The sequence below is a fragment of the Chrysemys picta genome, chromosome 2, assembly GCF_011386835.1.
Source record: "Chrysemys picta bellii isolate R12L10 chromosome 2, ASM1138683v2, whole genome shotgun sequence".
Classification (NCBI taxonomy): domain Eukaryota; kingdom Metazoa; phylum Chordata; order Testudines; family Emydidae; genus Chrysemys; species Chrysemys picta.
The window spans coordinates 286,515,004-286,542,424 of record NC_088792.1 but is presented as its reverse complement, the minus strand read 5'-3'; the positions used below and the strand labels follow the sequence as shown (position 1 = coordinate 286,542,424).

General features: G+C 45.0%; 1 protein-coding gene and 1 long non-coding RNA gene across 3 annotated transcripts in view; both read left to right on the top strand.

Annotated features, from left to right (window-relative positions):
* Positions 1 to 27,421, top strand: part of ZC3H3 (zinc finger CCCH-type containing 3) — a 337,281-nt gene that overhangs the window by 63,026 nt on the left and 246,834 nt on the right. The gene's annotated exons all lie outside the window — the stretch shown is intronic.
* LOC135981844 (uncharacterized) lies at positions 1,429 to 26,636 on the top strand. The gene is made up of 2 exons (XR_010599042.1): positions 1,429 to 24,721; positions 24,873 to 26,636. It is a non-coding gene; the product is annotated as an uncharacterized LOC135981844 (long non-coding RNA).

The window sequence follows — 27,421 nt, the reverse complement described above, 5'->3', positions numbered from 1 at the left end:
GTTTTCAGGTAAACTTGCAGCTTTGGGACAAGTGATTCAGACCCTGGGTCTGTGTTGCAGCAAACGGGAGTGTCTGGCTCAGCAAGACAGGGTGCTAGAGTCCTGAGCTGGCAGGGAAAACAGGAGCAGAGGTAGTCTTTTGCACATCGGGTGGCAGCTCCCAAGGGGGTTTCTGTGATCCAACCCGTCACAAGTTCTTCCAGTGATTTCAATTAGCTCTGGATCAGTCCTTAATTGACTAATTATATCTCCTGACTGGGAATGTAGTTAAGCTGTGGAAACATCTACCAACTGCATGATATTTTCACACAGCCTGTTCCATGCAGGAAACTCAATTCTTTATTAAGCTGAATAGTATTTTTTGTTGTTGTTGCAAATTCCCTATTTCTTTTTTACCTTTTAAATGTATTCCGGGGGTGGGGAGGAGTCTGCAGTCTGTGGCAGTGAATGGCACGTGGCACTTTTCTCCTCTGTCTTGCCATCTCCACTTCAGCAGTGAAATGATTAAATACTGGAGTTCAAGCGTGGAGCAGTTCCTCTGGCTTTGTAGCTGTATTGTGCCTTCCTCTGGTATAGATGTTCCCTGATCAGTGTGTAACAGCAGTTTCAGTCAATCCCCTAAAATGCCCTCTAGGGGGCATAACATGCCTGTATTTTTGCTAGGGTCTGGTGTATGCCTTGTAAAACATGCTTGCGGCCACAGAGAGGAGGTTCCTCAGAAAAGGGCTGTAGGTAAATTAAACGAGGACTAAAAGAAACAGCAAAATATAAACATGTTTAGCAAGGAATAATGGCCTAGCCAGAAACCCATGGCCTTTTGCCCATCAGCAGTACGTTTTATGACATTGCGACTAACCGGTTCCACTTTTTCTTTTGAGATGTTCTAACCCAGTGGCTCTCAATCTTTCCAGACAACTGTACCTCTTTCAGAAGTCTGTTTTCTCTTCTGTACCCCCAGTTTCAGCTCACTTAAAAACTGCTTGCTTACAAAACCAGATATAAAAATACTTCTTATTTTTACCATCTAATTCTATAATAAATCATTTGGAATATAAATATTGTACTTACATTTCAGTGTGTAGTATATAGAGCAGTATAAACAAGTCATTGTATGAAATTTTAGTTTGTACTGACTTCACTAGTGCTTTTTATGTAGCTTGTTGTAAAACGAGGCAGATATCTTGATGAGCTGATGTACCCCATGGAGACTCTCGGAGTACTCCCAGGGGTACACGTATCCCTGGTTGAGAACCACTGCTCTAACCGACATTATTTTTACTTGTGCTTTAAGATCTGGGACTCATGAGGAAATGGAGATGGAAAGCAGCAATGAAATCCCTCTTCCTCCCCTGCCCTCACCAAAACAAGCTTATTTTCTGGAACTATTACAGTTGTTTAAATGGGATGAGGTGGAGAAAGGTCAGTGTTTTAAAACTTAGACTTATGTATGCAGACAAGAAATAGTGGCTATAACCATCCCAAATGTTGTGAGCCCGTGTGCAAGGGGTTTAACAGCAGTAATAACAAACAATATTGTGTATGCCACTTTAAGCCATGACTTTGAAATGTGTGTGGCTGCCCCCATCTCGAACATAAAGGTCCCAGCAAGTAACACTCCACCTTGATCTGAGCAGTGTACACGGAAGTCAAAGTGGAGCACGGCATGCTGGTACTCGTAGTCTGTCTTCCTTTCAGTGCAAATCAGGTGCAACCTTCTGCTTCTGGTAAGCTGAGAACATGTTCCTGGGTTGGCCAGTGCCTGTCTGACCCTTTGTTGGTGTTTAACTAGCTATAATGTCACACTGACAGATTTGGGCTGTGTGGTGGAGTGGGGTTTTACTTTAAACATAGTTTTATTGCTTTTACAGTTAATGCGGCTTGTTGCATAAAGCTACTATGCGTGGTAGTAGTTGTGTGAGCCACATGCCTCCAAAGCTGCTGCAGATGTGTTGAAAACCTTTCTGAGTAAACCCTGTTTACAGTGCTCCCATAATTAGCTTCTGCCCTGGTATATCTGATCTTTGTGTTAGAATTAGACTGTTTATTTTGGGGTTTGTTACATTTTGCATAATACACGGAATTCTGCTGAACTGATTCCTAATAGTCCAACGGGGGGTCACTCATAATTCTTATTTTATGACTTTCTTAAAGCAAGCCCAACGTTCTGAATCTCCACAGTCCAAAAGGTGACATTTAAATTTTTCACTCCCTTCTTTCTGTTGTCTCTGGGTTTAGGTATTTCTGGTTTGATCACTAGATCAGGCAGAAGAGAAGGAGCCAGAAAACCCCTGCCAGAATCTGAAATAGGTATCTTCAGTGGTTGAAGAACAAACTCAGGAAAAGGATCTACTGTTTAAGGGTACACATGCTAGTCAGTCGGGTACTTCGTTGCTGTGTCTCCTCACAGCTACAGAGCCTTGCTTTCAGATGGCAAGCTGCTATCTGTATGCTGGGATATTTAGTGGCTTTTACCAAGTTAGCTGGCTAGTGAAGGGCTGGCATTGTTCCGGCTTCTATCTAAATTTGTCTCTTAGCCAAACAAATACAGTTTCATGCTGCAATTCCCACACGCCAATCAATGGCATACAGGGATAGTGTAGATAAACCTGGATGCACAGACATCTTGCTTTCGGTTTCTGTAATTACACAGCAGTAATGATGCTGCTGGAAAGAGCCCTGTTCTTTGTTACCCTTCTACACCTTGTGCTGAAGGGGGACTGCAGAGCAATGATGAAATGTAAGGGAAGAACAACATGGGGATGGGATGCACAGTCCCTTCCCCTCAAGGACACACATCTGGAGTAAAGCTCTCTCTGAAGGATACTGTGACTTTAAAAGCATGGGATTAAATTCTGATAGAATCAAATGCCCTCAATTTTAAAAAATCACTTCCACTGTGATTCTGTATAACTATGTACAAATCCTGTCATTGGAGGGTTTTAAGAACAGGTTAGACAAACATCTGGCAGGGATGGTCTTGGTTTACATGATCCTGTCTCAGTGCTGGGGGTTGTATTTGATGGCCGCTCGAGGTCCCTTCCAGTTCTACATTTCTATGATTCTAAAACACGTTAATGTTTTTTCTCCTCTGCTGATATTTATAAGTGTCTTTCCTACAGAAGAGAGTGGGCAGGCTTGAGAAAACCATCCTAAACGTGGTTGGCTCAGCCGTTTTCCCCGGTCACCGCTTTCTGTGTACACATGCCCGCCTGCGGCCTCTTTGGTTTCAGCTTTGCTCCTGTTCTTAATAGTAACATCTCCATACAGGGTCCTGAGAGCAATGTCTCATGTTAGTGAACCACACAGCAATTCCCCTGACTTTCAACAGAGCAATGAAACTGACTATAGGCAAAGTCCTTTCAAAGGCACAGAGTAAATAAACTGGGGAAAAGATTTTAGGGATAACTTGTAGCAGTGGGTGGTACCAGAAGTTCACAGGTGAATGTGGTTATCAAGTCGGTGACAGTAAAATGTATTCTGCAACATTAGTTAAATCATTCGGTATTTCTGCAATCAGTGACGCTTACTTTAGGTGGAAAGTTGAGAACCTAAAATGGGGAAGGTCCCTTAATCAAGAAGGAGAGTGAGGGAGTTCAGAAATTAGACCTCTTTGGGTCATCTTGTGCATCATCCTGCCAGCGCAGGACTGTTCAGTATGTTCCCCAGGTGCTTTATTTGGGCCCGTTTTTAAATATGGGGAGATAGTCTATGATTCTATCAGCGTTGGAAGGGACCTCAGGAGGTCATCTAGTCCAACCCCCTGCTCAACGCAGGAACAATCCCCAGACGGATTTTTGCCCCAGATCCCTAAATGGCCCCCTCAAGGATTGAACAAGATGGAGCTTTGCATGCTGGGGTGGGGCCTCTCCTCCCTTCAGGCCCCCTCTGCATTAAAGAGAAAAGGATGGGCATAATTTGCTGTGCTCTATGCAGATTATGTGCAGCCTTTGAGCCCCCATCAGACTGCTGGTTCAGCTCTCGGTTCCGCAAAGTGTGGGCACCCCGTGAGAGCACTGTGTCTGTGTATGGTACTGCTGTCTGTGTAGTAAATAATGCAGTGTGCCTGTGTAGCATAGCTGGTAAGTAAGACACTCGTCGGTTCACTACATTGTGAAGTAATGAAGTGGAAATGAACTCCCTGCCTGGAGAAGAGAGAGGGGAGGGGATTAACCTCCCGACAGTAGCACTCCGCTGCGGAGATTGATGGGATGTGCTGACGTCGGGCGCCAAACACGACCATCTCACTTTGCAGAGCAATTAATCTAAAGATTCAGTAATCTGTCATCCTCTTACACTCCCTAATAGGTGGCGGGAGTCTCACCAGAGCCGGGAAATTGTTGGGGTGGTTTGAGAGAGGCTTTGCATGGTGTTTTTTCCCCCCTCCCACTCCCTCCCTCTTCCTCTTGGCTTATGCAGCTGAGGAAGAGTTGGTGTTTGAACACGTTAGAACATCCTTTCCTAGCTATACGCTGGGATGGCAGGATTCTAGATTGGAAGTGTTGTGCCTGTGGTTTCATCACACTTTTTGTGTTAAGGCCCTGATTCAGGAAGCCACCTGAGCGTCTGCTTTTTCATTCCTAGTCAGCAAAGCACTTACTGTCTTCAGTGAGATTTTTAGAATGTGCTTAAGTGCTTTGTTGAATCGGAGTTTAAATGGGTAAAATGCTGGGTTTTTATTCCTGACCTTTTTCCACAAGTGCAACCATTGAGTGGGATTATAAGGAGACACATTCTCAACTATTTACTATCCTGTTTGTCACTGTCCGTGTGTCTGCATGGCTAATGTTGTTCTTACTACTGATTCCCCCAGCATAATGATGTGCCCCTTGTAATCGCTGAATTCAAATATATGGAGGCAACGTGCCTGACCTGTGATCACATTCCGCCATGTGCTTGCTGCAGCCTTGGTGCTGTGTCGGACGCTAGTGCAGTTATTGATTGAAAAACCTGTATTTAATCTGGAGAAAGTGGTTCAGTGGTCATGACAGGGAAGGATCAACAGCTCTGCAGTGTGTATAGTGCATAGGCATTTCTCTACAGCTCTGCCAATGCATCTCGGCCCTGACCTACAGTATGGTTCCAGCTGCAGGCTTGCAGGCAGTTTTGTCCAAGCTCCGCCCTCCTGAGCGGGAGCCCAATCTCGTATACTTGTCATGAACCTTATGAGTGGTGACTGTTACTCTTGATTGACGGTTGCAAGTCGTTTCATAGTTTTGTGCTGTGGAAGAGATTGAGATGAGGCCCCACCAAAACGAAACAAAACCAAAACAACGGGAAACAAAAGAAAACCCTCCTTTTTACTGGTGACCGCGTTTGGGTTATGAAACAGGGCCAACATAAGTGAGAGGCAGTGCGTTAAATCACTGTGCTGGTGAGTCCCTACAGGCAGTCTTTTGAAACATCCGGTCTGCTGTCCTCCACGTAGACCATTAGAAGAAAGGTCGGAAGTAGTCTCTACAGAAGAAAGGTAGTTAAATAGTTCCAGGATCCCTAGGGCCTATTCCTGGCTCTGCCACAGACTCCCTGTATGGTCTTGGGCAAATCTCTTCACCTTTATAGAAACCTCTTAGAGGGTATCGAAAAATAATGTACAGAAATCATTTTGAGATACTCTTATGAAAAGCATTATGAGGGACATAGTATTAGGCCATGTCTATGCTATGGGTGCTACATTGGCACAGCAATGGTGCCACAGCTGTGCCACTGTAATGCCATAGTGTAGACGCTTCCTACAGTGACGGAAGGGTTTTTTCCATCGCTGTAGGATCTCCGCTTCCCAGAGCTCCAGTAGCTGGGTTGATGGAAGCATTCTTCTGTTGAACTAGCTGCATCTATGCCGGTGTTTAGGCTGGCATAGTAACGGTGCTACAGGGTGTGAATTTTTCACATCCCTGAGCGCTGTAGGTATGTTGACCCAATGCTTAAGTGTAGACCAGGCCGCTCTTCCCTGAGAGCCACCTGAGGAGAGAAAATGCCAAATTGACTTGGCTGTCTCCAGATGGCCAATGTCTCTTGTTTTCTTGGCTAGATGCATATTTGCGAATGGCTGGGGAGAACTAGTATGATAAGTTTCTGATTTGCGGTGGTGGGGTGTGTGTGTGTGTGTTCCTGTGTGTTTTAAATGTATTTGAACCTAGTGATAAAGATTTCAAAAGCAGGACATTTTAAAAATTGGCCACAAAATTCAAATGTCCCATTTGGACAGTCGAGAATAACCGCTCCTAACCAAGCAGACACAGGTTCTTCGGGCCAGGGTTTATTTGATTATAATGCCTAGGTTACACGTTAAGTTTTGGACTGAGGGGCGCACTCCAAGTTATTGAGGGCAGGATAGTACCTAGCTAGCTGCTGGCAGAAAAGGAGCAGGAGAACTGAGATGTGGCCATTGTCCCTTAAAAAAGGGACACTGCAGTCCCTAGTACAGGCTGCTTGCACAGTTGCTACAAATCTGGAAGCACAAGTGGCATGACATGTTAATGTTCTAGCGTTTAACCCCTCCCAGCAGGAGAGGATGCCTTGGAGTATTAATAGCCGTACGGTTTGTGAACTTACATGGCTGTACTGAAACCTAATGCCAACTACTTTCACACATGTTGCCCTGCAGATGGACAGAATTATTTCAGAGAGTCACTGTAAGCTACAAAATACATGTCTGTTTCTAGGGCTAGGAGCCACGCTGCCGAGTTAAAACCACAGATCCTTTATCTACATTGTTCTCTCATCCCTCTGCCGTTGTTTAAAGCTTGAAACAATAGGGAACAAAATTGGACACTGCAATAAGGCAGATGACTGAACTTGTTGAATTCAGGAATTGGAGAAAATATCCCGGCATAGCAAAGACTGGACTCCTTCCTTCAGAACTGCTTCCATGAATCCCTGCTGTCCATCAGGCATTGTGCTGTGCAGACCCGGGAGTGTTGGAAAGCAGTAGGGTACTTCGGGGCCAGTCTTTCCTTGTAGCCAGCAGGGGGCTCTGGTGTCATTCGAACCCCCTCTGTTTTCATTTCCTCGGCCTGCCCTTTGAATCCAAAGTTTCCTCCCTTTGAAACTTCAGATCCTTAAGTAACTGTCCCTCAGTGCTGCCTTTTGGTGGCTTACCTCTGCCAGATGGGTGAGGAAGCTTCAGGCCCTTATTTCTGAGCCCCTCTTTTAAAATTTCCTTCTTGACACAGTGCTTGACACAGTGCGTAGCCTGGGTATTATTGTGCATAGGTTGGAAGAATGCTCTGTTTCTCCGAGGATTCTGCAGAGATCCTTGCTTTTGAGTGTTGGGGAAGAGGGCCATACTGGAGAGTCACCTCTGAGCAGCATCTCTCTTACGCATAACGGATTGCTGCAGTGTTCTTTCAGGATGGTAAATGGGCTGATTCATAGATTCTAGGACTGGAAGGCACCTCGAGAAGTCATAGAGTCCAGTCCCCTGCCACCACATCACCTCGCTTCCACGGCATGTTTTCCATGGTTCTCCTTGCCAATTGCTGCAGCACAACCGCTTTGATGGCAGTCCTTGCCTTCATAGCAATGTGAAGTCACTTCATCTCTCTATGGCTCTGCTTCCTTTCCTGCCCTGGTTTGTCTTGCATGCAGAGATTTAAACTCTGTGCGGTTGTTCAGTGCCTAGCACAATGGGGCCCTGATCTCAGCTCGGGCCTTTCTAGGAAATACTGAAGTGAACACATAGAATCATTAGAATATCAGGGTTGGAAGGGACCTCAGGAGGTCATCTAGTCCAACCCCCTGCTCAAAGCAGGACTAATCCCCAGACCCCTAAATGGCCCCCTCAAGGATTGAACTCACAACCCTGGGTTTAGCAGGCCAATGCTCAAACCACTGAGCTATCCCTCCCCCCATAGTTGTATGGTCATTCCATCTCATTATCTTGAAGTACTTAGCCCACATCTGCGGTAATTGCCATTCACTGGTCTCCAGGAGAAGGCACTCGTGGGCACAGATTTATGGATACAAGGTTATTTGCCTACAATAGGAGTTCTCTAAATATACTGTCTCCACATTCATCCTCCCTGTGCACCAAACAGTTTTGGAGACCCCTTTGTGCAGGCCGTCAGGAAACCAAGTTGGGGAGGCTCCGAGAGCATTCTTTTATTGAGATGCCTTTGGAGCATTTTAGTTGGCCTTATGACGACAGTAGACTCTCTAGCACAGTGGTAATCCATTTTTTTTGGTCAAGGAGCAAATTTCTTGGTGAAGGTATAGTCAAGGTCCAGACTCCAGAGAAAATAATAAAAAATGATGATAATAATAAGTCAATAAAAATATTTCAGGGTCTGGTTAAAAGCATCTGGCAGTCCGGATTTGGCCCGCAGTCCGCCTATTGACTACCCCTGCTCTAGCAGCTGTTTGGCTTTTAAGGGCTGTGTTGGTGTGGTTGCCCCAGTGTTCACCACTGTAAGTGATCAACAAAACCCGCGATCATGAAAAAATCCTCTTTCAAAGGACAAGAGAATGCAGAATTTAGTGGTGTGAATTCAGATAGGACACAGTCTTGCAAATGCTGAGCATAGCAGGGTTCTTGATGCAAGCTATGCCAGCTGCCTTGACCATAATAATACGGTTATGTCCTGCTAGTCCTCTTCAAAGTACTATGCAAATAAGTAATCCTACAGGGAGGGAACTATTACCCCAGTTTTACAGACGGGAGAGAGATTGTGACTCACCCAGGTCACACTGGGAATTGCTGCTAGAACTGGGATTGGAACACGAGTCCCTAATTCCTGGGCCCGTGCTTAGACAAGTAGATCACAGTGGCTCTTAGAAGCATCGATAACCTTGAAAGGAGTCCCTTCCAACCAAAGGAAGATTGGGTTAGTGTGTGTGCAGTGTATACCATTTACATTCTGCAGTAATAAATGCTGCTAGACTAAAGCTTTTCCATAGGGTACCTCTTAAAAGAATATACTTTTTAATATTTGCAATATGAAATATTAAAATTTACAAAATGTCTCAGTTGGGGCTGAACTTTCAGGAAATTGTTGCTACCTGCTTTGTGTTGGTTTGTACTCTTAATGCCTTTTTAGAGAGAGAAATACACTGGAGAGGAGAGAGAGCTTTTGTCAGTGGTAAATATTTCTATTGTTTAATATCATATGTGATGCAAATTACTGAACGTTGCATTAGAAATTGCTTCCTAGGTTGTTATAAATTTCCATGTAGCTAAATATTGATAATCTGCTTCAGCTTTATTGGTCTGCGTTCTCTTAGGCTGCCATGTTTTTCCACATTTTATAGATATGAAAAATCAAAGATGGTGTATTATTATAAATAGCCGCCCAGTTTAGTTGTATTGTACATCCAAAATCATCTGTGTTAATCATAAGAACATAAGAACGGCCACACTGGGTCAGACCAATGGTCCATCCAGCCTAGTATCCTGTCTTCCAACAGGTGCTTTAGAGCAGTGGTTCTCAAACTAGGGCCGCCACTTGTTCAAACTGGCCCGGCCTGCCAGGGGCTTTCCCTGTTTACCTGCCGCGTCCGCAGGTTCGGCCGATCGCAGCACCCAATGGCCACGGTTCGCCACTCCAGGCCAATGGGGGTGGCAGCTAGTACGTCCCTCGGCCTGCGCCGCTTCCTGCAGCTCCTATTGGTCTGGAGCGGCAAACCACGGCCACTGGGAGCTGCGATCGGCGGAACCTGAGCACGCATCAGGTAAACAAACCGGCCCGGCCCGCCAGGGGCTTTCCCTGAACAAGCGGCGGCCCTATTTGAGAACCACTGCTTTAGAGGGAATGAACAGAACAAGTAATCTTCAAGTGATCTATCCCCTGTCATCCACTCCCAGCTTCTGGCAAACAGAGGCTAGGGACGCTTCAGAGCATGGTTTTGCATCCCTGCCCACCCTGGATAATAGCCACTGATGGACCTATCCTCCATGAATTTATCTAGTACTTTTTTGAACCCTGTTAGTCTTGGCCTTCACAACATCCTCGGGCAAGGAGTTCCACAGGTTGACTGTGCATTGTGTGAAGAAATACTTCCTTTTCTTTGTTTTAAACCTGCTGCCTATTCATTTAATTTAATTTCAAAATCAGTGGGGAAGGGCTGAGTTATATGTGTCTGCTAACCGCCAGCTTTTCAGTGTATGTCATTAACACACTTTAAGGAAGGCAAGCTAGCGTGGTACTCTTGAGATAGGTGATGGGAGCCGAGAGGGAATCAGACTTGTATCAGGAAGCAGGGTTGTAAATTAAGTAATAAGTAATCTAGTAATAACAAGGTCACCCATGGTTTGTCCACCTGAGGGCTGCTTTGACAACTGTCAGGAGCCTGAGGGCTCTGCATAACAGATCATGTGTTGGCCCTTGTCTTTAATACGTTGGTGCAGCCAGTGGAGATGATGGGTCCCATGGTGCAGTGCTCCATCTGGAGTTGGGCAGCCCTCCCCCACCCTGCTCCTCTGTTTCTCCTCCCCATTGTCTTGTGTGCCTTGCAGCAATGTGATCCCGCTGTTGCTGGAAGAGCTGGTGAGAATGTATGGGTGGCATCTGATTGCTGTAGGTATGGAAAGGATGGGGGATAGAGAGAGGGTTAGAAGTGGAGTTTGTCTCATGATCAGTTATCCTTCTCCCCCTTCTCCCCACCCGACACATCAAGAAGTGACATTGCTTCTGTCAATTCTCAGGAGCAATAATACCAGATTCATTTCTCTCCCGCAAGGGCTGGTAGATATCTAGGGAACGCTCACAGGTGCTTCTGGGAGTTGTGCACATATATCAAAAGGAGGAGAGACCCCTGGAAGAATTTCTAAAAGTTTTTGCTGAGTTTGTAAGAAAAAACAACTTGATTGTATTTTCTCTGATATTCTTACAGGCATATAGTACTTTCTGGGGAATTTAGATGGCCAGACTAGCTACCTGAGTTGGCCATTAACTTTGGCAAAAAGGTCTCTTGGATCCTGAATGCCCACAAGTGGTCGGGACCTCGAGTTTTACACCTCCAGAAGGTGGCACCTTCAGAACCACTCTGTGGCATTGCTTTGGTACAGACTCGGAAGCGCGCCACCTAATGTAGCAACACCACTTCCTGCAGAAACGTGAAATCCCTTTTAGGTCTCCTATCCAAATACTGACCAGGCCTTGACATGACTTACCTTACAAAATCTGATTGGATCAAAAGTCAGAGCTGTATGGCTGCAGGCCATTTCTCTACAATAGGGTCGTAGTGGAGAGAAACTACACTAATGGAGTCTGATAACATTGCCATGGGAGCCAAACTGAGCTTTGTCTATCTGCAAGCTGGCATTAATGTAGGGTCTCCACTTGCCAGGGAAGGGTTTTCATGTGGTGCTTTGTTGCCTTCTGCCTAGAATGAAATAATGCTGGTGAAGGACTTAAAATTAGCACTAGTTTTTCAGTTCTCAGGCTGTGTAGAGAACCTGGATTTTACAGTGAATTACTGCTGCTTCCTATCTCCTGCATGCTACAGTCCCTGCAACTGCTGCACAGACCCTGAGCTTCTTTTCCTAGTGGCAGAGCAGTTGTTCCCCAGAGCTCTGTGTCGACTTGATAGATTTGTTATGATTGGTTCCTTTGTGTCAAAAGTTGGCTCCTGGTATGAGGCCTGGGGAATGTACAAGGATGGGGATGCTGCTCTGGTTTTTAATATACAATCCACTATTCCAAACTGTTCTTGCTGAAAGCTTCCCCCAAACTGCTGAGTCACGAAAATGGTTTGATGGGCTAACATCTCCTCCATTACCTACTGTTCAGACCCTTGAGCCCCATTCACACATGGGAAGGAGCTGTGATTCTTGGAAAGGAATGTAGTTGAAAGGAGCCTTCAGGCAAAGACACAGGACCCTTGCAGGAGGAGATGGAGAGTATTTCAGGTCTCTGGGGCAGTTTTAATGCTGCTTGAACTGCTTTCAGGCTAAAAGACCTCTCTTCTCTCCATGCCGCACTATGTTAAAGTTGTCTTTGAAAACAGTAAAAAGAACAGGAGTACTTGTGGCACCGTAGAGACTAACAAATGTATTTGAGCATAAACTTTCGTGTTCATCGGATGCATGCAGTGGAAAATACAGTAGGAACCCACACCCACACCCACACCCACACCCACACACACTGAAACAATGGGTGTTACCATATACACTATAAGGAGAGTGATCAGTTAAGGTGAGCTTTTATCAGCAGGAGAGAAAAAGAACTGTTTGTAGTGGTAATGAAAATGGCCCGTTTCCAGCAATTGATGAGAAGATGTGAGGAACTGTAAGGGGGGGGGGGGATAAGCATGGGGAAATAGTTTTACTTTGTGTAATGGCCCATCCACTCCCAGTCTTTATTCAAGCCTAATTTAATGGTGTCCAATTTGCAAATTAATTCCAATTCAGCAGTCTCTCGTTGGAGTCTGTTTTTGAAGTTTTTTTTTTGTAATATTGCAACTTTTACGTCTGTAATCGAGTGGCCAAGGAGATTGAAGTGTTCTCCAACTGGTTTTTGAATGTTATAATTCTTGACGTCTGATTTGTGTCCATTTATTCTTTTGCGTAGAGACTGTCCGGTTTGGCCAATGTCCACGGCAGAGGGGCATTGCTGGCACACGATGGCATATATCACATTGGTAGATGTGCGGGTGAACGAGCCTCTGATAGTGTGGATACAGACTAACATGGCTGTTACTTTGAAAACAGGGTTGTTCTAAGACTCAGTCAAATCTAGACCCACCATGGTAGCTTATTGCTGTTTAAAAATCTGTCAAACAGGTGGATCCTGCTTGTGCCGTAGTTTGTCTGTGGGTGCTTGACTCAAATGGAAATCACTTTATAGGGCAGGGAATGGGGTTTACCTTGTTTCCAGTGCCGTAGTAACTTTTCGTAACACCTGCTCTCTCACAGGTAGAAGTGGGACCGTAGGAATCACATTGCTGGGTTAATTTCATAAGCTCAGCCAAGACCTGCAAGTAACTGCAGCTTCCACGCCTTGCTCTGCTGGGCCCGGGGCTGAGGGGTACAGCTGGTTAAATGCTTTTTAACTTAACTTCTCGAGCAGTGACATTGACAAAAGGTTATGTTACCCAACCAGGCTATCGTTAAGTGTGTGTAGAGGAGCTTGGGGGGGTGGGGAACCTAAACCAAAATAGTTAGGCATCAGGCTGAAATCATTAATGCCTGTTGCCCACAGAGACTAATTAAGGAGAGCTGCAGCTGTTTTTGGGAGCAGTTTATGAGGATTACATAGCGAGCACATGCTGAAGGAGCTCCTAGAGTGTGAAACATTAGGAAATCTGTTTCATGCTGCCTCGTGTACAGCCACTATGCCCCAAAGAGCTGCTACGGGAGGGACTGGCACTGGCATATGGGAGGGTGCTGGAGTGGGACGAGGCTATTATGCGCCGTTTGCTTTGAAGCTGCCGCTGCTGTGCCCGCAACAAGGCGTGTAAGGTGGCCCTGTGGCTGCCCCTGGTTTTCGATATTAATAGACCATTAGCTAGTGTAACTAATAGGAAAGAATAATAGTACCCCCCAAAACAAGAGGCTGCCTGTTTCATTTGCCCTGTGTCGTAAACATGGATGCCAGCCAAGTGCCTAGCAAGGAGATCCTAGCTCAGCACAGAACATTGCGTTATTTTGTCATGTTGCTCTGCTGTCTGGAGAAGATCAGATTTCACATTGTATTTGGTCATCTCCAGTATCCACCTTTTTACAGAAGATAAAACAAGCGTGTCTGAATTGCCTTTATTTTTTCTCTTTTGGTAAATGTCATACTTTCCCTCCACACGACGGACTGCCGCTGCCACTATCCGTCTCAGTCTATAGAACAAACTGAAGAGGGATTTACCAGTTGCAGCTTCACCGCTGTACTGCTAGATCTCGTAAAGGGAAAAAGCGGGGCTTCCCATAGAGTTGGACTCCTGGGTTCTGTTGCTGGCTCCGCGATTGAATTCCTCAGTGACTTTGGTCGAATCACAATATCTGTTTCCCTACCCGTGGACTGGGCCTACAAGGGAGTTGAGGCTAAATCTTTGTAAAGAGCGCTGAGATTCTTGAAGGAAGAGGACTCTATAGGTGCTTTTATAGCAGCGGTGGAAGATACGGGTGAGATTCAGAGAGGAGCTGCGAGACGTGTGTGGAGTACTAGAGCTGCGTAGGTAAACAGAGTAGTTTCTAATTCGTCACTTTATTTTACAGCTAAAGTCATGTATGTGCCTTGCGTATCCCACTGGGCATGCTTTGAAGCTGTTGAACTCCATGTCTGGTGTCCTTTCGACGTCCGGTTTGCACACGGGCTTTCTCGTATGTTTTATTCTTCTAGGCCGTGTTGCTATAGAATGTTAGAGCAATGTTTCTCAAACTGGGGTCTGCGGACCTCTGGGGGTCCCTGAGGGTACTGCAGGGGATCCGCTGGCCCTGCTGATCAACTCCTCCACCTCCCTCCTAGCGCCTTCTGCACACTGGGGAACAGCTGTTCAGTGGTGTGCAGGAGGTGTTGGAAGGGAGGGAGAGGAGCGGGGATGGGGCGCGCTCAGAGGGAGAGGGCGGAATCATGTCCAGGGCTGCTGGCCCCGCTGATCAACTCCTCCATCTCCCTCCCAGTGCTCCCGGCACACTGCAGAACAGCTGTTCCCTGGCACGCAGGAGGGAGGGGGAGGAGCGGGAGTGGGAGGCGGAAAGAGGTGGGGAACAAGAGGGGCAGGGATGGAGAGGGGGTGGGAAGAGGTGGGGTGTGGCCTTGGGGGAGAAGAGGTGGAGAGGGGCCTGGGCCTGGGGGGAGTCCACAACATTTTTTTAATGAAAATGGGGGTCCTTGGGTTGCTAACGTTTGAGAACCGCTGTCTTAGAGTAAGTCTACATGGCATTTTGGGGCAAGCCTCCCAGCTTGGGTTGACAGACGTGGGTAGCAGGGCTCATGCTAGCGCTCTGAAATTAGCTGTATAAATAGCACTTTGAAGTTGTGGCTCTGAAGCTGAGGGAGGGGGTGGGCGTCAGCGCCTGAGCCGCAGTTTCAGAGCGCTGATGATAGTTATTTTTCAAGCGCTAGCGCGAGCCCTGCTAGCTAAATCTGTCGACCTGGGCTGGGAGGCTTGCTCCAAAGTGCTGAGTAGACACTGGAATCCTAGAAATGTAGGGCTGGAAGGGACCTTGGTCCACAGCTTTCCATAAGACAACTTCTCCCCGTTCCTTTCTCTCTGGTTGTCCATAGACATAACTCGTCAATAACATTAGTTAACCTATGGGGAAAAGGAGAAGGGTGGTTAGTGAAATCATTTCAGCTAAGTTGGATTTTCAGACGTGTTGTTCTTGCGTGTGCATGTGCAGTTTGATCTAGAAAGATTTCTGCTCAGCTAGCCCAGGCACCAACATTGACTTGAAATGTAATAGTTTGTAGTGAGAATGATTGATTAGAAAGCTCACCTGCGTAGTCTTTCAAGTTCATAGTTCCTTTCCCTTAGTTTTCTCCCCCTTCTCCCTGTAATGGCATAGTTGTAAAGTGACTTGAGTTCTCAGTGTTTGACAGATAATACAGCCTTGGTTGGAATCCTGGGTCAGATCCCAGTTCTAACATCCATTAATGCAGTCACCTACTATTATTTTATAGTGCCTAAAATTCTGATAGATGCTTCATAGAAGACCTAAAAAAAATGGTCTCTTCTCCAAGGAGTTTATAATCTAAGTTTTAGATATAACACAATGAGAGAGAAATGAGGCTAGTTGTCTGGTGGTATTTGCTGTGAACCCCCCCTGCCCCCGAAGCAAGTATGAATCCTACAGAGGAAAAGGGAAAGTATGGATCATATAACTTGTATTAAAAACATTAACTACGTTTCCCATCCTCGTTAACCTTATCTTCCTTCCTCCATTCCTTGAGTTTGTTCATTTCATCCACTTACTGCATCTTGACACAAATGAGATTTCAGAGTGGGGAACGTTCTAGTACAGCACCTAGCGCTCAGAGGACTGGGCCCCGTTGTGGTATTGTAATAGCAATGACAGTAATGCTCTGCAAGTTTTCCTACAACATTCAGCCAATTCGAGCTTCACCTGGAATGTGTTTTCCTAGTCTGGAACCCCCACAAAGGAGCACAGAATTTGCCACCCCAGATCAGACCATAGACCTACCTGGCATCTTATCCTAGCAGGAACCAATGGATAATTCTTATGATAATTAACATTACATTTATGCAGGAATTAACAACATTGAGGGAGTCAGACACAGACTTCAGCTATTCCCACTCCTCTACTTGTCATGTATGGAATCTCTCTAGCATTGAGGATTACTGTTATGGCGGGTGCGGGGAGTTTGCTGTAAACATCTAGTTCTTTTTGGAGCTAATCTTCTCAGGGTTTTCCTGAGACTGTTTTAACCTTTTAAACAAGAGCCCACTGAATCCTGGAACATCAGAGGAAACAAAAAAGTGTCTCAGATCTCCTCACTTTATGCTTATCTTACCTGATGTTTTCTGTTAATATCCTGCCTATTTTCTGTTTTGGAACATTGATCAATTAGGTGACCTTTATTGCAGTATTTGGTGCTATGTTGAGATGTATATTAGAAAGTAATTTGCAAAGTACATTTCCCTTGTATCCTGGTTCTGTCCGAAAAGGTGCTGAAATACTAAAACCAACAGCAGATTGTTCGATAAGTAGCTTGCAAAGAGAGACTCTTTCAGACTAGCTTAAAAATAGATATGAATATTGTACAGAAGAGTTTCGCCAGCTATGGACCAAGTACTCGGCAGCTGTATATTTGGCTACTCCGCTGATGGAATAACTGGCAATTAATCAGAAATAGATGAAAGAGCACGAGGTGGAAAATAATCGCAGAGTAGATTATGCAAGGAAGAGAGAATTGAAGCAATTAGTGCTGAGTATTATTAGATTACAAAATACTCCATTATCTTCAAAAGGCTGCCCAAGCTTTAATTAATCCTGCCACAACCTGTGAGGAGGACGAGTAGTAGTAATCCATTTTTACTGGTGAGAACACCAGACACACACAGTTAAGGCCCCAATTCAGCAAGATGCTTAAGTTTGTACCTAACTTATCACATGTTGAGTAGTTCTGTTGACTTCAGTCAGACTGATCCCAGGCTTAAAGTTAGGCATGTGCTTAAGTACCTTGCTGAATCAACACCAAAGTGATTTTTCCCAATGCTACACCTTGAGTCAACGTCAGAGATAGGATTAGAGTTTGGGGGTCCTATGCTGAGTCCAACGAAACATGCTGCAGAAGATCTTATCCTGTGGTGCTAATGAGTGTAATTCCCTAAATAGAGGGCTAGAATAAGAATTACATGATGCAGGAAAAATATTAAATATGCAGCTGTATTTTTGATAGATGCTAGCGATGTTGTGGATGAGCAGAACAGGTCAGCTAAAAGACTGCCACAGTGAACCTACTGTGAGAGGACTGTAGCTTTAACCAGAAACTTGGCTGTTGCAGGCCGATATTTATGAATTTTATATAAATTGTTCAGAGCATGATTTCACTGGCATCCTAGTATGATTAGAAAACAAAATTACAGAGCTTTAATCAAAAGCATCCCCACTCCCAACCAGAACAGGATGCAGATGCGACAAACTTGCTTTAATAACTTGGTACCCCTCGGGGAGGAGAGCTGACCGCTCAAGCCAGCCATCTTAAATCTCTGGCATATCTGTAGGGCCCTATCAAATTCACGGTCCATTTTGGTCAATTTTCACAGTCATAGGATTTTCAAATTAATACATTTCATGATTTTAGCTATTGAAATCGGAAATTTCACGATGTTGGAATTGTAGGGGTCTTGACCCAAAAAGGAGTTGTGAGAGGGTCACAAGGTTATTGTGGGGGGTGGGGGCCTGCGGTACTGCTACTCTTACTTCTGTGCTGCTGCTGCCCAGAGCGGGGCAGCTGGAGAGTGGCGGCTGCGGACCGGGAGCCCAGCTCTGAAGGCAGAGCCACTGCCGGCAGCAGCACAGAAGTAAGGGTGGCACGGTATGGAATTGCCACCCTTCTGTGCAGCTGCCTGCAGAGGTGGGCCCTCAGTCTGCAGCTGCTGCTCTCTGGTTGTCCAGCTCTGAAGGCAGCGCAGAAGTAAGGGTGGCAATACTATGACCCCCCTAAAATAACCTTGTGACCTCCTCTGCAACTCCCTTTTGGGGGTAAGGACCCCCAATTTGAGAAATGCTGGTCTCCCCTGTGAAATCTGAGTCCTATAGGGTAAAAGCACACACAACAGCAGATTGCACGGGGAGAAGACCAGATTTCACAGTCCGTGATGTGTTTTTCATGGCTGTCAATTTGGTAGGGCCCTACATAGCTGTATTCAACTAAAGTAACCCATGATGAGGCATCAGCCAGGCACTGAAAGCTGACACCACTGGAGAGGGTGGAAAGTAAGGTGTGGCTCTGAATGGTGGCTATGTAGGGATAATTAAGGCCAGGTGAACTACTGAGCGCTAAGAGGGGATGGAGGAAGCAAAAATAAAGAAGGGGCTCCATTGAGAATCATGAGGCTATATTGCCTGGGGGAAGGAAATGGGAACCTGGAGAATTTGTCCTGTGGGGGTGGAAGGGACAGTATTTATAACAGAATTGTGACTTGAAGGTGGTGATTGGTGTCATGGCTTTAACATTTTTTCCTATATGACCATAAAACCTAGGACTAACATTGACGTGAGTGATACCATTTGACAGACCCACCAGGGAGTGATGTGGGCCCTATGTAAAATGGCATGCTGGTTGTAACGGTATTGTTATATATCCTTTGAAGGACAGCAGCTTGATGTGAAAAGATTTGTGGGGGATGGGGTGAAAGAGAAGGAAGATTAGCAGATGTTTGGGGAACTTGCATGGTCTTTCTATATGGGATTTTCCATTACATTCCCTGTCTGGAAGGGGAAGCCTTCAGGTGGTGACTGAGCTTTTAGCAGAGTTTTTGCAGAGCATGGGTAAATCTGATGTGTGCACCCACTCTCTCAAGCAGGGCTGGACTAATAAAGTAATCAATAGTGCCTCATTAATGGCGATATCCCATCTCCTAGAACTGGAAGGGACCTTGAAAGGTCATCGAGTCCAGCCCCCTGCCTTCACTAGCAGGACCAAGTACTGATTTTGCCCCAGATCCCCAAGTGGCCCCCTCAAGGATTGAACTCACAACCCTGGGTTTAGCAGGCCAATGCTCAAACCACTGAACTATCCCTCCCCCCTCTCTTATATAGGACCTAGTGCAAACTTGTTGGTACATATGGTCCCTGCCCTGAAGAGCTTATACAAGATGGAGGGAGGGAGCATAACAAGCAGTAAGAGGGCAGGAGGGTAAGGTTGACAATACCACCACCATACCGGCATGTACAGGAGAAAGGAGCTGATTTTTGCAAGAGGCTCTGAAGGCAGAGAGGCAAGATTCACCCCAAACAAACTGTGCTGTGCACAGTTGCAGGAGAGGAGGATTGGTAACAGTAGCAGGTTGGTCTGACTGTGTAAAGTGTCACTCTTGGAGCTGCTGTGGAGTTCTGCTCATCCAGGGTGTCAGCGTGTTTGGATTTTAAAATTTTATTAAGATGATGTTAAAAAAAAAATTGTGAACAGAGTTTGAGCATAGAAGTTTCTGGTTATCAGGGAATAACATACAGATTATCGAGGGTGCAAAGTTTGGTTTAAGATCAGGTGGCATGAGGAATACATAATCTGCAATATCCCCGATTGAGGGTAAAAGGTTGATGGGACAAAGTACAGACATGGAGATATGAGGGTATGAAGTTCATAGAGTGATCTACATCTGCAGCCATGTTTCTCTTCTAGCTTTTCAAATGAACTGTTGGTGCTTAAACTCTAAGGGTGGGATTTTTAGAAGTGCCTAAGAGCACTTTTCAGTGGGCTTTAGGCACCTAATTCCCTTAAATGCTTAGACATTCCCAGCCTTAATCACTGATGGGGTTGTCATTACAGCTATCAGTGATTCCCTTCCTCTTTTGTTCTTTTAGATTGGAGCTTAGACTTGCAAAAATTACAGCTGACAGCCAAAAACCAGCCAGCCAAACCTTGGTGCGGAATCCTTCTGTGTTTAAATGGATTCTCAAGGACAAGAGGCTCCAAAACCTTATTTGAATATGAAGTAGAGTAGTAGGAGTTTTATGTAGAATCCAAGCTGCTTGTCCTTGTTACTGGCTTTCTTGGTAGCATTTCTGCACTTTAATGTCTTTCCTTGGTTTTGAGAGTTCATGACACCTTGTGCTTCTGTGTGACCTCTGTAACATGGTCCAGTGGCTGGAGGTTGAAGGTAGACAAATTCAGACTGGAAATAAGATGTAAATTTTTAACAGTGAGGGTAATTAACCATTGGAACAGTTTACCAAGGGTCATGGAGGATTCTCCTTCATAGTCCATTTAAAATCCAGATTGGCTGTTTTTCTAAAAGATTTGCTCTAGGAAGAGTTTGGGGAGTTTTTTTGTTCGTGTTATGCGGGAGGTCGGACTTGATGATCACTAGCAAATGTTTTAGTTGTGAGTACCGCCACTCCACTGATGCTGTCAGGTCATGTAGTTGCTTAGTGTTAGAAATGAGACAAGGTGCTCGTTCCCTCGCTAACTTGGACATCCCTTTGATGCCCTTGCTTAGCCAGTTGTTCCAAATTATAGCTCTCTTTCCCCCCCCCCCCCAATTATTAGCAAGTCGTATGACTTCCTGTATAACACAGGCCATAAAACTTCCCCAAAATAATTCCTAGAACAGAACTTTTAGAAAAACTACAATCTCGATTTAAAAATCAATCGTGATGGAGAAACCACTATGATGCTTGGTAAATTGTTCCAATGTTTAATTATCTTCCCAGTTAAAAATGCATGTCTTATTTCAGTTTTCAGGCGACAGGCCTATAATTACCCAGGTCATACCATTTACCGTTTTTAAAAATTGGCACATTAGCTTTCTTCCAGTGCCCTGTGCATCAAGACTTTTTAATATCAAGATTAACTGTCCAGCAGGCTCCTTAGCCAGCTCTTTAAAAACTCTTTGATGCAAGTTATCTGGATCTGCTGACCTTAAAATTTCTAGCTTTAGTAGCTTCTGTTTAACCTCCTCCAGAGTTACCAATGGAATGGAAAGTGTGTTATCACCATCTGATGAGACTGTATCATCTGTTTCCCCTGCCTGCCCAAATATATAACAAAAATATTTGTTGACCAATTCTACCTTTTCTGCATTATTATTGATAATTCTACCATTTCCATCTAGTAATGGACCATTATCATTGGCAGGATTCTTCTTTTTCCTAATATATTAAAAAAAACCCTCCTTATTGACCTTAACTCTGTTGTCCATAAATTTCTCCATGTGCTTCTCAGCTTCCTTTATCAGTTGTCTACAATTCCTAATGTCTGATTTATATTCATTACTATAAATTTCCCCTTTTTTCTGTTTGTTGTATATTATTTTAATTTTTTTTTTTTACAGCTGCCTTCACTTTCCCTTTAAACCCAGGTGTTTTTTTTTTTTTTTTTTTTAACCAGCACATCCTTCTTCCTCAGCTGTGGGATTGTGGCTTTTGGGGCATCTACTAAGGATTTGTTTGTCTCCAGGAACAGCCAATTTTTTTTTTTCTTCAATAAAAATTTTGGAATTGGGATCTAATAAAAGTGAAGAATGGCCCCTCACGCTTTGTTTGCCACCAAATGTTCCGTTTCCCTTCCTCATATTAACTAAACATGGCCAATGGGAGAAATCAAACTGCTCCCACAAATTGTAAATCACTGCCCCAGAGAATGTTGTACGTTATGTTCATGTACTCGGCATTTGAGCTTATAGAAGGTGTTAGGGTGGGGGAAGGGGCTGAAGAAGTTGTGTGTGGGGGAGAGATTTAGGGCAAAGGGGGATGGGACAGCCAGGGAAAGAGATTGGGGAAATGGGACGGAGGGTAGACATAGCAGGAGAGGAAGGCCGGGGATATTGGAGAGGGACAAGCAGAGACAGGGTGACAAGGAAGAAGTAGGAGATGATGGGGAGGGCAGAAATCATTGTCCACGTAGTTCAGCAACATGCGTTGGCCTTCTCTGCTCTGTTGGTGGCCATAGGAATACAAATACCTTGGTCGTTTCCATGACCTCTTGCAGGGAGGAGAGCCACCTCTCGTGCTTCCAGCACATGGGATGTCAAGCGGCCGGGCATTGAAGATCCCCAGCAGTTAGACGTGGTGACACAGCCAGGTCTCCCACTGGCACCAATTTTAAAACAGTGGTATTGGAGCTCTCAAATTTCTACAGAGAAACAGAGAGCGGCACCACCTCCGGGCGGTCTCTTCAGTGTGCATGGGTGCTGAGCTAACACGAAGGCCTTTTACAATCATAAATAGTTCCTGTTGATCTGTCCAGTTAGGGATATTGTCAAATGTTTCATTAGTTTCCCAACACAAATAGGAGTAAAGACACCTGATATTGCTAATGCGCAATTTAAATAAATCCTTTCCCAAGTCAGTTCTCTCCCATGTGATCGGTTTGGGATGAGGTGTTCCCTTGACTTCTCTGCTGGGGTACTTCACATGCAGCCATGTGATGAGAATTGATATACATGTCCCAAAAGTTAATAAAGTATCACCTTAGAGCAGAAGAGCGAACCCAAGCAAGTCCTAATAACTGGATAAGTTCATGAGTGCGAGTAAGAGAGACATAAACAAATGAGAAGTAAACTTAGTCTAAAACAGAACAGGTTCTCAAGTCACTGCAGGCTACAGAGTTCTGCTTCTTGTGGCTTTTGGAACAGATCCACTTCCTTACCAATCTTGACATGAAACTAAGCTGGATACTTCTATAAAATATTTGAGCCCTCGCTGTTTGACAAGTTCCCTTGTTCTTCTAAGGGCTGATCTCTGTTCAACCATATTTTTTGCAAACATTTGAAAAATCATTACCTTTCTGGGGCATCCCCAAAACATTTCTTTTTTTTCACAGATTAGCTGCATTATATTTTATTTTACAGTAAATCTGAGAAATCTGATAATCAGGGTGCAAGGTTTGGCATTTGAGGCTAGCTTAGGAGCCAGGGACCTATGTGCTCTCTCAAACTCAAATTTAAAATCATCTGGCAGGCTGAGCACTTCTGAAAGGAGCTGGGGAACAAATGCTAGGGGGTTGCCTTTCTCTACTCCTTCTGGAAATCCTATAATTCTCAGATTATTGAGGCAAAACCTTCCCTCGAGGTCTGCCACTTTAGGTTTAAGAGAAGAAAAGTCTTGAGTCTTCACTACACCTGGGCAGAGTTAATTGATGTAACAGTCAGTTTACTGTGGCTTTGAGATCTACTGTGTCTACAGCAATTTTCTCCAGCCGGGCCATTATAGATGGTGTCCTCATCAACAGCCATCTTATGCAGGCGGTGGTTAGGCCTCCGTTCTCCTTGATTTTTGGCTACTTGTAGAGCAATCTGTAGACGGAAACTTTTGTCTGCTGATATTCCAGAGTTTTGAGGTAACTGTGCCTTTATTGGCAGGAAGGAGAGGAGTTGATCAGGGCCCTGGATTAGAGATGGAAATGGGACATTAGTGGATGGCTCTGGAGCTCCAGGGATCTGCTCCATCATGTTGCACAGCGCCCCCTGGAGTCCTCAAGTGGGTGTATTTAAGAATAATAGGGCAACATTAAGTCACAGAAAATTTTCCTGACATTGAGATTTGTTAACTCTGGAATCATCTCCCCAAGGAAGTGGTAGAAGCCCAATTGCTTAGGTAATGGAAAAACAGACTGAGAATAAGAAACAGAGGCTATTCCCATAATTTATTATTTGTACTGTGGTAGCACTTAGGGGCCCCAAATGTAGCCTGGAGCCCCAACCATAGACCAAGGTACCACGGTGGTAAGTATTCTCTCTCTAAAGCTTGTGCAGTGTGTAATTTTCAAGTGCGTAGTTGGAAGCTGATATCCATGGGTTTTTATTTTCTGGGTGGGTGGATGGTGGTGGTTTCTCCATTAGAAATGTGTATTTGATTTAATAACAAGCAGGAGTGTAGGCCCTTTCCCTGAGACTACAGAAAAACTCCTGTAGCACTGTCAATAAAAAGATTACCTGACAGCCTAGAAGGGAAAATGAGAATTTATCAAATATTACCACCACTGTCTAGAATTGCTTGTCAAACTTGGAGGCAAGATAAGTGAGATTTCTCGCTCCTCTCCTCCTTTCCCACACTGACTTCATTTGGTAATCCTGAGAAAGGTACAAGGGGAGCATTCTGCTCTCCTGTCACTCATGGTTTAGAAAATTAGGTGTTTATTGGCGGCAGAACCAGCATGGTGTTTCAGTTGTAGAACAAGAATCGCTCCCTTCAGAGTGTGCTGTCAGGAAGGACGGAAAAGAGCCACTGGATTGGACTGTGTGGATTTAAATCTAAACACAAAGTGCTCTCAATTGTATTGTAAAGATTGGATTATTGACTCCTCGGATAAAACAACATTCACTGTCGGTTGGAAATGGAAACTTTTCCCTTCATTCTGCTAGCTCACGCTTCTCTTTGTTATCAGACTCAGGCAGCAGGGATGCTAATTGGGTACCAGCAGACTTTTTGGTTTGATCTTGCCTTCTTGCTGCTTCTCTAACTTACCATTGGCTTCCATAGTTAGAAGCCATCAAGTAGATAGTTTGACCAGGTGTGTGTCCTCTTTGTAGTGTTATGCTAGCATGCTGTAGCCTGAAGAGGTTGGGGTCAAAATTCTGTGCATAAGGAGTCTTGTATACTAGTTGCATGGTGCTTATTTTGGGTGGGTTTTTTTTGTTTTGTTTTAAATAAGGGACAGCTCAGGTGAGCAGTCTCGGTAGTCAGTGAAGATTGCCTTCTTGTATGGCTGCAGTCCTCTGGTCTTCTTTTCAACATAGCACAATTACAGAACTAATAGGCCCCTAATGTAAGTGTTGCAAACGCAGAATTTGATAGCACCGAGGCTCAATAACAGTGTTCTCATGATTTATTTTTTTTTCCAAGGAGAACTGTTTGTTTGCATTCAAACCTTGCCCTGCAGTGTTTCCAACTCAACCCCACAGCATTATGCCAGGCTTTGTCTACGCTAGCACGCTTAGGACTTGTAATTGTCCTGTGGAGGTGGTCGCATGGGCAGGACTCAGGTGTTTCTGCCTCTGTGTCCTCTAGTCTGTGGTGAACTTGGAGCTGCAATGGTTGTGGAATTGTGGGTCCTTATTTTCTTAGGGTAGAGAAGGCCCTCCTGGGTGAGGAAATCACTATGATACTGGCATGAAACTGACTGGCCTGTACTGTCCAAACAGTGAAATACAAAAAGTAAGCCACATGCACTGATCCTGGGCTGTTAATTTAGATGGAGACATTTTTCACTTTTAGTAACCTGAAGTAGTCATCATTCGGTATAGATAAGTAAGGAAATTTTATTTTAAAAATAAGTTTAACCTGATGATATCCATGATTTTTATGGAGCTGAAGAGAAGTAAATACAACCAGAGTGTATTGTTTGTGTGAACCACTCAATATTGCAGCGAGTAGGTACACGGAACACTGCCGTGAAACTAGAGCCCTCAAATCCTGGATTTAATCCAGTTAAGTCAATCTGGGAACATCTCCGGTGTGGAGGAGGTATAAATTGTCAAGTAAAATTAACAGACTATGGGAGAGAGATAAAGGTGGGTGAGGTGATATATTTTATTGGACCGCTTCTGTTGGTGAGAGAGAGAAGCTTTCGTTCTTACAGAGCTCTTCTTTAGCTCCATGTAGACTCAGCACTCTCACCAACAGAAGTTGGTCCAATAAAAGATATTACCTCACCCACCTTGTCTCTCTGATATCCTGGGACCAACCCGGCTACAACAACACTGCATCCAACTATGGGGGAGAGATGCAGAAATCTGAGGCGAGCTGTACTGAGCACCAAGGGGTGACATATTACATTACATTCTAGGTTTTGTGGTACTGGATTCTTTTCCAACTTGAGACCGCCTTGAAACAGCAGAGTGCCTGCTGGCGTCTATGAATCATTTTTCTTTGGTTGAATAAAAGCTTCATGTTTTTCAATCCCTCACTGTGTAGATGCTCAAGGTGTCACCCTGCTGAAGCAAAGTGGATCACTTTGCCCACCAGTGCAGTGGTGGAATAGAGTAAGGCCAAGAGATGAGAGGATTTTTTTTGAAAACCAAGGTGTTTATTAAAACTTCAGAAGAAAAAACAGCCTGTAGAGACCAGCGATCCCAAGGGCGAAGTGTAGCACTTTGGACAATGTACCCCAAAGACAGAGACACAATATGGAGGGGTTTCTTCCTTTGTTCCCCATACAGGGGCTTTGTTGGAGTTTCAAAGCCGTTACTGAGGGGAACGAACTCTTCAGGGTCTCTACCTGCTTTCCCTTTGACTTCCCTGTGAGTCAGCACCTACTCAGCTGTATTCTTTTCTCCACCTGGAACCAAGTGGGTGGTATTTGATCACCTTGTTTGCAGCATGTTCAGGAGTTTGTAAGGTGTGACAAAGCCAGGGCTTTCCTCTCTCGGAGCCCTAAGTGGCTTACTCCTCCACTCTCAATCTTCCAGAGCTAGCTCACTCTGTCCCACAAACTCAGCCCTCCCATTTTCAGGTAAAAGGTTACACTTACACTGGGACCAGTTCTCTGGTCAACTCCCTCGAAACTGGGAACCCTTCGTCCTCCTCATGCTGTAGTGGAGGACAGCTCTTATCCATCCTTCTTCCAGAGCTCTGCTCTGAGGGCCCTATCAAAAAGCACACTGGGCAAACTAGACAAGTTTAGTCACAAAGCATTGGCTGGTTGTCTCGCAAGGTCTTTTCCTTGTCCCCAAGAGACAGCTTGACCTGTCACACAACTCCCAGTATGGGAGTTATTAGGAGTTCTATACAGTGGGCTGCTGAGCTCCAAAGAAGAGTTAAGTCCTTGCTCCCGTTGTGTCAGAAACCGTTATGGGGATGGTTGGGTCTAGTGGTTGGAGCCAGGGGTCAGAGCTGGAATCAGCAGTCCAATGCAGGGTTGGGGTGAGGCCAGAGTGAGAGCAGGAACAGGGCGGGAGCAAGAGCAGGGCTGGAGCGGGCTAAGGCTTGGGGAATCCGTTGCCACGATCAGACAGGAGAGAGTTCCAAGCACTGGAGTGACACGGAACAGACTGAGCTGCTGTTCCGCCTGTGAGGCTTATGTACCTTCGTTGAGAGTCACCAGACCCGTTCCTGGCTTGTGGGTTGGCTGGAGCCTAGCACGGCAGTGACTCATCACCTTACACAGTGCTGTAGGAGAGCACAGTTATTTTGACAATGTTCCATCTTGGTCTGTGCTTTTAGCGGAGGGGTTATAAGCTGCGTAGTCTGCTTCATGCTCTGAAACATGCCGCTTTCCGTATTGGAATTCCTTCCTTACCTCTATTTTCATTGTTTCAGAGTAGATCTCCTCCCCCCCATGGTTCAGATTTCCTTTATACAACTGAGAATTCAGCGTATCATCCACAAACCGAAGTGGAGAGTTCATATTGGATTAGACCTTTT